Source organism: Thermobia domestica, chromosome 7, assembly GCF_964235325.1.
Source record: "Thermobia domestica chromosome 7, izTheDome1.hap1.1, whole genome shotgun sequence".
Lineage (NCBI taxonomy): Eukaryota > Metazoa > Arthropoda > Insecta > Zygentoma > Lepismatidae > Thermobia > Thermobia domestica.
The window spans coordinates 115,100,691-115,114,533 of record NC_137460.1 but is presented as its reverse complement, the minus strand read 5'-3'; positions in this window follow the sequence as shown (position 1 = coordinate 115,114,533).

The following is a 13,843-nucleotide window of genomic DNA, read 5'->3' as shown; positions in this document are numbered from 1 at the left end:
TTAGCGTTTATGTTCTTCATATTTATAAACTGAAACCAGAAGTAAATTTCTACCACTTCCAGCCTAAATAGCGAGATGGGATGGAAATTATGCCTTGCTTTGGAATTTGAATCGATCCTCAAAAATAGCTATTGCCATTGCAATATATGTTTCATGTCCATAAATACTGAAACCGCATACAGTTAATTTCTAGCACTTCCAGTTTGAAAGAGGATTAACGGACTAAAAAGATCTACCATTGGGACGCTGAAATGAATCCAACAGAAAGAAAAACATTTCTGAAAATTTCTTACCGTTACTGCAATATGGATTTCAATATTGAAACCGGACTTAGTATTTGTCTACAACTTTTAGAAGAGAGCTTATATTAGATATTAGTGGAGTTTATTTTTTTGGAAGTTAAATCCATTCATTAAAACAATATGTCGCTATCTATTACCGTTTTTACTCCGATCAATGTTCAAAATCAAAATGGTTTTCTTCTTCTTCCGGTATGAATAGAAGTTTAACTGACTGAAAAAAATCATTTGTTTGGATGCTGAACCGAGTACAAAAATCCGTTCCTCGATATCTCTTACCGATTTTGATTTATAGACATTAATGTTGAAACCGGAAGTAGTGGTGAATTTATATCACTTCCAGTTTGTAAAGATATAAGGGTAAAGATTTTATATTTACTTGAGACCGTAAATCGATTCCTGAAACCTTTTGTCGCAAGTTTTTACTATTTTTGATTTATGACCATTCTTGTTGAAACCGGAATTGGTCGATATTTACCATTTCTGGTTTACATAGAAGGATGTCCAATGAGACAGAAAGTATTTTTAGGACCGTGAGTTGAATCCCGAAAACAGCTTCTCAATATCAGTTACCGTTTTTGCTCTGTGGACATTAATATTGGAACCGGAAGTAATGGTGAATTCGACCACTCCGGTTTGTGAAAGTATAGGAGTAGAGATGATATGTTGATTTGAGACCCAAAATCGATTTCCGAAAACTGTTTGCCGCTATCTATTACCGTTTTTGATTTATGAACATTATCATTGGAACCGGAAGTAGTTTATATCTTTCACTTCTGGTTAAAGTAGGAAGTTGTTGAAAGAGGCTGAAGCTATTCTTGGGACGCTCAATAGAATTCGAAAACCACTAATCGATAATTCTTACCATTTTGCTGTGATACATCTTTACATATGAACGGACAGACAGCTTAACGGACGGACGTAGTTGTCCGATAACACTTCCAGTACTTAATAATTGCATAGTTCAGAGGTCTAGGAAACATATTGTTAACTAAAATTAACCACAGAGAAGCGCTAATTTCTGTATACATTTAGCATATAGTTTGTGGTTGGTCACTGGCTCCCCCCCCCCCAATTGGTGTTTCTGTAGGTACAAAAAGGCATTGGTATGCGAGTGCTAACCATATGGCAACGTTGGACTTCTATGAAAGATCTGAGTTCGCAAAGCATATTTCAGTATTCTGGAAAGTATATATCAAAGGCTACATTTTTTTTTCATTCGTACCTAACTCTTAAAAAAGACACTAACTTTACAAAAGTAGCTAGCCAACCACCATTATAAAAAGTGAAATAAGTGCCGACTATTTCAATAAGTATCGATTTTGATATCCTAACGCGCATAGCAGGAAGCACACTAAATGCAAGTGTATTTTTTTTATATAATTGATACAACTGATGAATGGTTGCATATGAAATGATACAACAGTAACTTGTCAAAAATAGGTTGGTACGACTGAATGGGACAACATGACCATTGTTGTTATAAAATGACCATTAACAATATTTCTTGGGGTACAGAATGACCATTTTCTAGGGGTGAAATGACCATTCAGGGGTGTTATGACCACTGACAACTATGCACGTACATGCAAAATGGTCATTTAGTCACTAAATGGATACAGAATAACCACTTTTAACTAAAATCTTGAGGCATTTTTTCGTATTTTTCTTACATATTATGGAACATAGAAACATTTCATAAATATATATGAGATAGATAGAGATAGATAGATAGATAGATAGATAGATAGATAGATAGATAGATAGATAGATAGATAGATAGATAGATAGATAGATAGATAGATAGATAGATAGATAGATAGATAGAGAGAGAGAGAGAGAGAGAGAGAAAGAGAGAGAGAGATTATATATAACAGCAGAGGATTTTGTTTCGGGAGAGGCTTGAGGAACGGGTAACAAACATTTGTGTTGTACGTGCAATGCGAAAAAATGATTACTTCGGGAGAGGCTTGAGCCCGATACCTACCCCTTAAATACGTCACTATACATCAGTCAACCGTTCCCATATTATCTCATACAGCAACGAAACAAATTTTTAGTAAAGGCAAAATAACTATCAATATTCGGGACGAGACCGAGACTTTCGAGACTGACCATGGTCTCGTCTCGGTCTCGTCTCGATTTATAAAGGTCTGTCTCGGTCTCGGTCTCGTCTCGGTATGTAAAAGTCCGTCTCGGTCTCGTGTCGGTATATAAATGTCCGTCTCGGTCTCGGTACCATCCATACCTCTCCCCGAGAAGTCGATCCTGGATCCGCCCCTGATTGAGGCAAACAGTGGCCAGACATATGAGAAACTGGAACTACAATTCAGTGTGAGTGGAGAAACCATTCGGCAGCATTTCCATCAACTTGGGAAGCACTACAAGTTGTGTCGATGAGTTCCACATGATTTTACTCCGGACCGGAAGGCAACGAGAGCAGACGTCTGTGTTTCTTTGTTGTCTCACATGAAGAAGAAGTCATTTCTGAACAGGGTATTGACATATGATGATAAGTGGGTTCTGTACAAAGCTCCACGGCGCCGTCATCATTGGTTAGCATTCTATGAACCGGTTCTAAAACAGCCGAAATCAGTACTGCACCAGAAGAATGTTCTCCTGTGTGTTTGGTGGTCTACTCGCCGCATCGTGCATCGGGAACTGCTACCAGCTCATCAGAGCATCATTGGAACTGTGTACTATCAGCAGTTGAGCCATGCTCAAGAAAAAACTTAAAACTCTGGACCCAGCACTTCTGAATCGCAAAAGTTTCCTCCTGTTACAGGACAACGCTAAGCCCCATGTGACTAGGATGACCCGAGACACCATTCTACACCTTGGATGGGAAACACTATTGCATCTGCCTCCCTTCCCGGACATTGCACCGTCTGATTATCACCTATTCCGTTTCTTGGACAATCACCTTAGAGGACGCCAGTTCAGATCCCTAGTGGAGGTGCAAAATGCACTTGATACCTTCTTCGCTTCACGGTCCACCAAGCTCTACTGCATTGGAATCGATGGCCTTCCAGAATGGCAGAAGGTCGTCAATGCTGATGGGGACTATTTTTGATCTTTCTGGTATTGGTGACATATCAATATTCTAAGATGGTGGATGAAAAAGCGACAGAACTTTCTTGGTTACCTTTATAGTTATGTATATGTATATCGGACTTAGTTTTTAACATGTAACTTTGATTAAAATACAAATCTTATGGCGGGGGGCAGGGGGTCATACTATATGCGAAACATTGAGTATCAGAGAATATTGTTAAAGTTGGTATATATATTCTTTAATAAGAATAAATGGGCCCGTGCCCCAACATGTTTTTCAATATTTTCCCTTTAAGGAAGCGGGAAGGGACATTTTCTATAATTCGTTTCTTCACATTGAAAGCGATATGACCTGTTGTTTGTGATCACATCACATTGAAAGGATTGAACAATTTGAAATGAATTTTGGAACATAATACTAAACTTGTTTTAAGTTTTGTCATGTTACATTGATTAAAGGGCGTATCCTAAGAGGATAGAGGGTTCAAAATTTTGTGCTAAAAATAGAATAACTATGAGCTTTTTTAATGTATTCTTCGATTGGTATACGTATCCTGAGGGACAGAAGAGGCTCACATATTTTCAGTAAACCCATCCTTCCCGTGCGAGGAACAGGGATTTCAGTTGACATGTATATCGAGAAAGAGAGAAATTTGCTCTGAAATCAATTGAGGGATACGTTATTACAAACTTGAAAAATAATTCAATCATAAATCTACACTGAAAAAGTTTCAGTATTTTTTCCTTATTTTAAATTTATTTTCTAACTGGTATCTGCATGGACTTAAGTACACTTTATTTAATTTGGTATATTTAAAAAAACAAGATGAGTTCAGATGTTCCTGGCGCTTAAAAATGGATGTATGTTTCGTGGTATATATATATATATATATATATATATATATATATATATATATATATATAATTTAAGTACATAACATCAAATTCATATGGGATCCTGACGCTACCTGTCCTGTGTATATTTGGAAGACAGTGCCAAAAAAATTGTCGCATTATTGGAAACATGAACAAAGATGGAGATGCGTAGTGAGCGAAGTTGGCCGACGCGTGCGAGATTTCTTCGGGATTAAATTGTTCCACTGATTGGGCGAATGATCAAGGAGTGCCGAACAATCTCAGTGCGGAATTTAGACAAGAAAATAAACATTTCTGTTGAAGGCCCCCATTACGTAATGTATGATGTAATGCAGGCTACTGGGAAAAAAGTGTGTTCAACATGGGTGCCAACATTACTATCCGAAGATCAAGGAACTACGTGAATGGGGATGACTCTGACCAACTCCAGCGTTATCATATAGAGGAGAAAGAGTTCTCGAAACGTATCATCATGGATAATGATACAATGGGTTCAGTTCACGACCCCAAGCATTCACCAATCTTCACTCACATGAAAATATCCATCATCACCCTCCTTCCAAGAAGTTGAAGAGCATACCAGTGCAAAATTATGGTCACAGTCTTTTGGGACTATAGAGGTGTACTCCTCACAGACTTTTCGGAATGTGATGAAATCGTAAGTGCTAACAGGTATAGTAGCACATTTATCACATTGCAGAATACTATTCAAAAGAAGTGACAAAGGCTACTGTCAAACGGCGTCATTCTCTTACATGACAATGCTTGTCCACACGTTGCAAACATCACCAAGGATGGGCTGCGGTGTTACGGCTGGGACATTCTCTTCCGACCTAGAATCCAGCGACTTCCATTTGTTTCAACCTCTGAAGCGCCACCTTGTGGGAACATTGCGAACAGAGTAGGAAGTGCGTGATGTCGTGACAGCATTTCTCAATATTTTTTTCTTCAGTTTTCCACTGTGAAAGTTTTGCATTATCAGATCGATGGTACACTTCACCTAACCGTATAGGTAGTTATGTGGGTCGTTAATGAACATGGTATCCTCCATCTGAAAACATGTATTTTGTTCCCGTACGAACAGTACTAACTTTATTTAAAAAGATACTTTTAGTTAGTTACCGTACAATCAGAAGGAATTATAGCATATTTAATGTTTTGCTCGAAATTAGTTGATGTCATTTTGACTCAAGGAAATTAGTCATGAATGTGAAGTTGCGTATTCATGTTTAGCGCAGATTTTGTAACATAATATCTTAACTGTAAAACATCGTTTCTCCCGATATTGTAAGTTATATAATTCAACATATTCAGTGCCTATCCCAGAATTAAAGATAACTTGAATTTGTCTAAGTGTTTTTTTTAGTGAAAAAATGTGGGCAACGAACATTTACTTCCGAACATTTTGAAATGTACCTGGTGATGACATATTGTAAATTAAATAATTAAATATCGTTCGTACTGCAACACCAAAAATCCACAATCCACCGGCCGCCACTGGGGCCAGTAAGGTACAAATTGATTGAGAAAGTAAAAAATGAAATGAAGTCTTTGAGTTTTACGTTCCACGGTTATGCCGGTTAGGCTAAAGGAGACGGTTCATTAAGAAAGTGTCACACAATGACACACTACATTCTTATCAGCAGTGAAAATTTACGTGAAACTTTGAAGCAGCACGTGTGAGACTTTGTTGTGCGTAGCGGAAGAAAAATGCAGGGGCAAAAGGTTAGGAAACTGCTACCACAATTTGTTACACAAATTCATTACAATTCCAAGGATTTCCTTGTAGATTGCAAATGTTGAATAGGAAACTAACTTATTTCCTTGATGTTACAATGTAGGTGGCTGTAACTGACGTCAATGGTGAATAGCTGTTGCTGTTGTCCATACAGACATTGAACTTCAAGATGGAAGATGTACAATTCTGCTGGACTCATGGTGCTAGCCAAATACTTTCCAAACGATGCTTATACAAGGTGGCCCAAAAGTAGGTATACACATTGATCAAGTATAACATTATAGCTTATAGGCTTACTTGCTTCAGCTGTCCCGAGCTTTTAAAAGGACATTGAGAACAAATAATAAAGAAACTAAGTCTACCTGATGGATAACAATAAGAAATGATATAAAAAGCAATGAGTTTGTCAGTACGGGACTGTATACCTAATTTTGAGCCACCCTGTATATCAATGGGTCCTTTACCTATATCTTACAAGATCAAGAATATTTAATGCAAGCACTCTAATATTGTAACTTGAAGTTTTGGAAGTCCTTTTAAAATAAACATCCCTTTGTGAGGAAATAAATTTAAAAGAAAATAAGAATTAATGTTTAAAATAAATATTTATATTTCAATACGATTTTTTTTACATATTTCAGATATTTTTATTACATATTTATGTACACTCATGTCCAAAATTATTGTCGCATGACTATAAATATGTAGTTCTAGTAATATAATTTGATAACGAATTCTCCCGGTATTTCTTATTATATTAGTATGTGTATAATCGGCAAAGACAAGTATGTGGTAAATTTCATGTCAAAAGAGCAGTAAATAAGAACAATGAAAGGAAAATAAAATTTTCTTGTCCATTTAGTTACATTTTATTTTACTCATTATAATTTTCGTATTTATAATTCTTTTCCTCTGAAATTTACCACAAATATACATTTTCTGATTATACACATAGTATCAGTATTAAAAATACTCTGCAAAATCATTATTAAATTATATTCTTACAAGAAGACAGTTATAGATATGCGACAATAATTTTGGACATGAGTGTACATATTTTAGGGGTTAATATTACATAAAAATCCGGACTCTAATTATGACTTAGAGGATAATAGGTGGCTAATTAGAGTTTAGCGTCCCTTTCAGCATCGGATCTGTCTGGCACGTAGACACATAACTCAACGTAAAATTAAAACCATGAGCTTCCATCGAGAACTGAATGCTGATGCTTCGAGCTCCAGAGGATAACAATAAAATAGTGAAGATACTCATTACCCTGTTTTCAGTTATGGTATTTTACATTTACCATTCATATAATAGTGTTTCCTAATCGAATTTAAAGGTAAAAAGACTTGATGAAAGATTATTCATAGAAATGTTCTGAATCTCCTGGTAGGTGAGTAGCAAATAAAAAAGAACTATTCCAAAATACGAACACACAAACACGTGATTAACAAATTATTTACCCAAACCGCTCGATTATTGCTTTTTTTATTATGCTGTAGCTACTTGACAAGTTACAAATTCGGGTAAGTTTGTGTTATTAGAGAAACAAAAACTATTATGCCAGCAAATTAGCAGAAACTGACAACCTAAGTGCTTTCTGGAAGAGAAGGACAGTCAACTCAATACCAATATATAATCACATTGTGCTAGTCTATTAGTAAGAACGGAAAAACAGGAGGGGAAAATTCAATGACACTTCTTCCAAGAAACGATTAAAGTAACGCTTTTCCAAGGCAGGGAGATACAATTTACGTCGTGTACATTTTAAAAAATAAAAATTCTTATTGGCAATAAACGCAGGTGTGTAACGCTGAAAATTTGAAATAATGCTAGGGCTAGCGAATAAACAGAGAACCGGAAGCAAAAGTGAGAAAATACAAACTGGGCAGCTGTATGGCGCATGATCTCCAATGCCTCAAGGCAAGACTACACCTCCTCTGCCCCGATGCACATAGTATAGCGATGTTCCAACGTGTTCTCTTGGGAACACAAAAGACACACAAAATTTGGAGCCAAGTTGATCGCGAATCAAGTAGTATCAGTGTGTCAAGTACAGTGGCGGCGATTGGACGTTAAAAGTGGGGGGGAGGGCAAGACATGATCTGAATATTTGTATATCAATCTTAGTTTCCCTGGTTCATACTAACACTTTGTTGACGGATTATTGTATAACTAATAGGATACTATTTTTTCAGTTAAAATACCTTAATTATATCGTATTTCATATATTATTAAGTAAATTGACAAAAGCAACACAAATAGGTACTATCCCTTTGTACTCTTAAATAAAGAAAGAAATAAAATGTAAAAAAGAAATTTTGGCTCCTTGCTCATGAACATTTTAAAATTCTATCTGGAAAACTGCGATCAGATTATTTAATAACAAATTTACTAAACAAAGATAACATTAATCATAGTAATGAATAATGAGGATTGTTTTGCAAAAGTTGGATTGAAATTCTGGATTATTGAACAACTCACATTTTTAATTCCACACGCGCTAATAAATGTGTTATTGCCCTTAAAAAATGAAAAACAGTAAATACTATAGCCATATGCTATGACATTTAAAGAAATATTTGCTTTGGAACTTCCCGAAACATGTTCGTTGCCATTAGGTGCAGTTTTCACTTTCTTGGAACACACCAAAACACAATACTTAGAATCACTCCATACTCCAGTTATACAAAATACTAAAACTTAGAATTATGTTGAATTCACTAAATTTTAATTGTATATACACTCGTACACCCCTAAACATACCACTCCATTCGTATATTACACTGAAAAACAATGGAAAAGTAGATGTTTCTTATTACTCCCTTTTAATCAATATTCCTTACTATTAGAAAGAAGAAAAAACATTTTAGGAACTGTCAATTTTTGTGCAATTAAAGAATAACTTATGAAAGACTTTTCCTTTTTTGCGAAATATCATTTGAATTAGTTTTAAAGCGGGTGATTAACATATCGAACCCTTGTAAGAAGAAGTGAAAACCGCTGTAATTATCCCGCTCCGATAGGTTATTTTTCATCTACTTTCTGTGGCAATTAAAATGTAATTCCTTCAGTTTTCTTAACTCCACAGGAAGACAACCAATACGTAGTCACGCATCGGTAGGGGTCATAATTTTTTTCTATGAATCAATAATACATACAATAACTTTACATTTCGAAATTAATCTATATACATTAATGTGTCACTAGAAAAAAGTGAGGGGGCAACTGCCCCCCTTTACCACCCCTAATCGCCGCCCATGGTCAAGTAGTATCTTATCCTATGTAGAAGGAAATAGAAATGAGAAGGTTTGAAATTGGAGTAGGTCCAAGAATGGAGACAAAGATTTAAAAACTTCCTTCCTTCAAGAGTTCCAGACCAGATTTGATATTTTCAGTTAATTTGAATCGTTTTCTAACTCATGTATGATTAGTGTTTCTTCTTTTTCTTTCTTCCCACATGCAGTATATGTAATGAAACATAAACTAATTATTTGCTGAGCAAAACTATATATTTTCATTAAAATTCAACACGTGTTACAGTTTCGCCAACTAACTTGGTGAAGTTTCATCAGACACTATGTGATACAGGATAACTGTACAATCGTATATACACACAATAGCTAAGATATCTTTATTCTGATTGGCTACTGGCAGCAGCACATCCCTTTCAATTATACTTATTTAAAAATTTCTATATAGATGCATTCTAGTTCTAGTTCTAGTTATCTCCCTTTTGGGAGATTTATAAAGAAAGTCCCAGTCTTATAGCCCAGTGGACTGCTTCACTAAATTTGTTTTAATTACTTTTGCAAACGTAGATTTGAATAAAATGGCGCGTTCCAACATGGACGAATTCGCCTGTTCTAAGTAGATTTGTTTTCACACAATTTGTAAAATTACTTGGGGGTTAGAGGATCAGGACATATAAAAAAGATGTAATAATATATAAAAATTGTAAAGAAACATCGGCGCAAATCTGTCTTCAACATTGGGGGGACGGGTAAGACCATTCCCATATATAGGGCCTATATATGCATATATATATATATATATATATATATATATATATATATATATATATATATATATATAAGCGATGTTCAAAATATTTATGAAGTTGAAAAACAATTCTGTGAAGGATCAGGGGAGCAGAATTGTCTTCAGTGACGTATTTAGAAGGCTACCGGGCTCAAACCCCCCTCCCCAAAATAAATTTGTTAGTTTTTCGCATTCCACGTACAACAATAATCCTTCTTACTAAGAGGAGTTGATAAGCGAAACTGATGTTCCACTCCAACTTGCCCGGATATCAACTTGACGGGACTTTAGTTATTATAACAAAGGAAAAATTCTATCCTATAGTTATTTTTAAAAGAAGGAAATGTTTGAATTAAATATAAATCAAAACGGGGGAATAATTAGCCCGGGAAATTAGGTAGGCCAAGAGGATGCTTCCTTTTTCTTATATGAATAGAATAAAGGGTTAGATTCACTCCTAAATTTTTGTATCATATCATATAGGATTTACCGGTCTGCAATTCTTGCCATTATAACTTCAATTTATGCATAAAAAATTAAAATATATTTAATTCTCAAACTCAGATGGGCAATTGCCCACTCTCTTCCTTGTGTTGCGCATAGCCCCTCGAAACAAAATCCTAAATACGCCTTATTCTAGAGAAGGGAGATGAAACTCATATTACGGTAGATAAATCTGATCAACTGTTGTAGAGTATATTATATATTATGAGATGTAGATGAAGTAGCAGTACATATCAGTATTACAAATCACTGCCGTGAACACATTCTGAAATCTGAATACATCAGGGTGTCTATCGGTCATGAAAGTCACGAAATCAGAAAACGGTCATGAAAGTCACGAAGAAGTCACGAAATTTAGCTTTTGGGTCACGATTTTTTTAACTGTGAAAATGTTAGTATAGACTGAAAAATTTTGTTCTATAAAACGTCAATATTAACTAGTAAAATGTCTACGGTCGGCTTTAGAAGATACCAAATCGCAAGCAAAATACGTTTGTATCGCATGGATGAAAATTCGGCCTAATTCACACACAAATTCGCTCTTGACAATGTTAAAAATTTTATGATTTGGTAAAGAAAAGGTCACGAAAAAGTCACGAAATTTCATTTTGGAATTTTAATAGACACCCTGTACATGCATATTTATAATTGGTATGTTTCTAATTAGGCACCCACAAAGATCCACGTTGAAATTGTTTTATAATAATATAATAGATAATATAAATAATGACTTCCCCGAAACTATGAAGAAAGAATATCAATTATGTATGACGCAACAATACTCTTTGAGCAAAATTATGATAATCTCAATAACATTACAGGAATCGTTACAGAAGTCTGACGCATGTCATATACTCTTTAGTTAACAGATGTAACCTTAAGATTATGAAGAAAAATATTCCAGCAATTGAATTATTTTCTTTGCTTACGAAGCATCCTCTCTCAAAAGAAAAATTGGGACATGCGGAAATACGTAGGAACAAACCATGGTTCGAACTAGCAGAGAAGATAAAACAGACAAAATTACGTTGGCTACGTTGGCCGAATGAAATAACTACTCGACAATAGTAAAAATAAAGCATTTGGGACATGTATAAAGGGATCAACGAATTTAAAGAAGGCCATCAACCTCGTGCTTATATTAAAGAAAGCTGATGGAACAGTATTCACTGATACAGATAGCATTTTAAATAGGTGGAAAGATTTCTTTGACGATTTGCTTAACAAGCAGTCAAAAACTAATGTGCATGGAGAAAGGGAGATACTCACCGCAGAACCGTATATTCCGAAACCCAACCGAATAGAAGTAGAAATCGCTATAAAGAAATTAAAGAAACACAAATCTCCGGGTGTAAACGAAATTCCGGCTGAGTTAATTTTAGCTGGAGGCGAAAAATTGTGGAACAAGATACAAACTCATTCTCCTTGTCTACAACAAGGAAGAATTGCCACAAGACTGGAAAGAATCAATCATTGTTCCAAACCACAAGAAAGGCGACAAAACTGACTGTAAAAATTATCCAGGCATCTATCTTCTGTCAACATCCTATAAAATCCTTTCAAACATTCTATTAGCAAGATTGACCCCATACGCAGATGAAATTATTGGAGATTATCAGTGTGGATTTAGAAGAAATCGATCAATTATCGACCAAATAAGGAAGTGAAAATACGGTAGCCCAGTGCACAAACTATTTATTGATTTTAGAAAGGCTTATAACTCGGTTAGGAGAGAAACATTGTACAACGTTCTTACAGAATTTGGAATACCGAAAAAGCTAATTAGATCAATTAAGGCATGTTTAAATGAATCCTAAAGTAAAGTCCGGGTAGGAAAATTTTTGGCCACGAGGTTTCACGTTGAAAATGGCCTGAAACAAGGAGATGCGTTGTTGCCATTCAAATTTGTCCTAGAATACGCTATAAGGAAAATCAAAGATAGCAACCAGGGCCTAGAGCTGAACGGTGTTTACCAGGTTATGCATACGCTGATGATGTAAATTTAATAGATGATAGGAGAACAATAGAAAGAAATGCAGATATCTTATGAAACACTTGCAGGGACAAGGGTTTAGAAGTAAATGCAGAGAAAACTAAATACATGGAAGTGCGTCGGGACCGTAATACGGCAAATTATGGATGCATTAAAATATTAAATAATACTTTTGATAAAGTGGATACTTTCAAATATCTAGGATCAATAATATTAACAGACGAAAATCATATTCACGAAGAAATTAAATGTCGACTTGAAACAGGGAATTCGTGTTATTATTCAGTTCAAAATCTCTTCATTTCTGTCGTCGCGAATTCTGTCGAGGAATTTGAAGCTTAAAATATATAAAACGATAATCATACCTGTTGTTCTGTGTGGTTTCGAAACATGGTCGCTTACTCTGAGGGAAGAACATAGACTGAAAGTATTTGAGAACAAGATCCTGAGACGAATATTCGGACCCAAGAGGAACGGAAATGGGGAATGGCGGAAACTTAATAACCAGGAACTACGTAAATTATACGGCTTATCAAACATTGCTAGGGTCATCAAGTCTAGGAGGCCAGAAGGATATATAGCCAGAATGTAAGAAAGTAGGAACGCTTTCAAAGTGTTAACAGTAAGACCAATCGGAGAACGACTATTAGGAAGACCAAGGCGCAGATGGAAAGACAATATTAAGATGAATCTCGCAAAAATAGTAATACAAAGTAGAAACTGGATCCAGTTGGCTAAGGATAGAAGTCAGTCGAGAGCTTATGTCAACGCGGCATTGAACCTCCGGGTTCCATAGGCTATAGAGTTCGTTAGCTTTAGCTTACAAAGCATGAGTAGATGCCTAGCTGATAGTACAAATAGATTAAATGCGCATTTACTGAAAAGATAGGTTCTACTGACATTGGATAGTCTATATACTCTTCGTGTGCTAGGGCCTAGGGGAGAGAAGGAGATAAGATTTCACATCAGGTTACGTCACGTACAGTCGCACACCTTCATTTTCATTTTCATTAAAGATGGAAAAGCCAAGAGAAACCAATTTCATCTCACTTTCCTTTGTGGCAGTCGGACACAAATAATCACACTTCCCTGCAAAAAGCACTTTTCAAATTGGATTATTAGGAGAGTCTCCAGTTCCAGTGTTGGGGGGGACATGTATCCCCCAGTGCCCGTATCTACAGCTGAGACAACTTTCCAGCATGAGGAGAAGGGCATATCCTCCTCTAGTATTTATTGCAATTTGTGCCCAAGTAGCGGAAGTGGAATTAATACATATTGATAAGACTACTAAACGCACTACAGCACGAAGTTCAGTTTGAAATACTATAAAATACG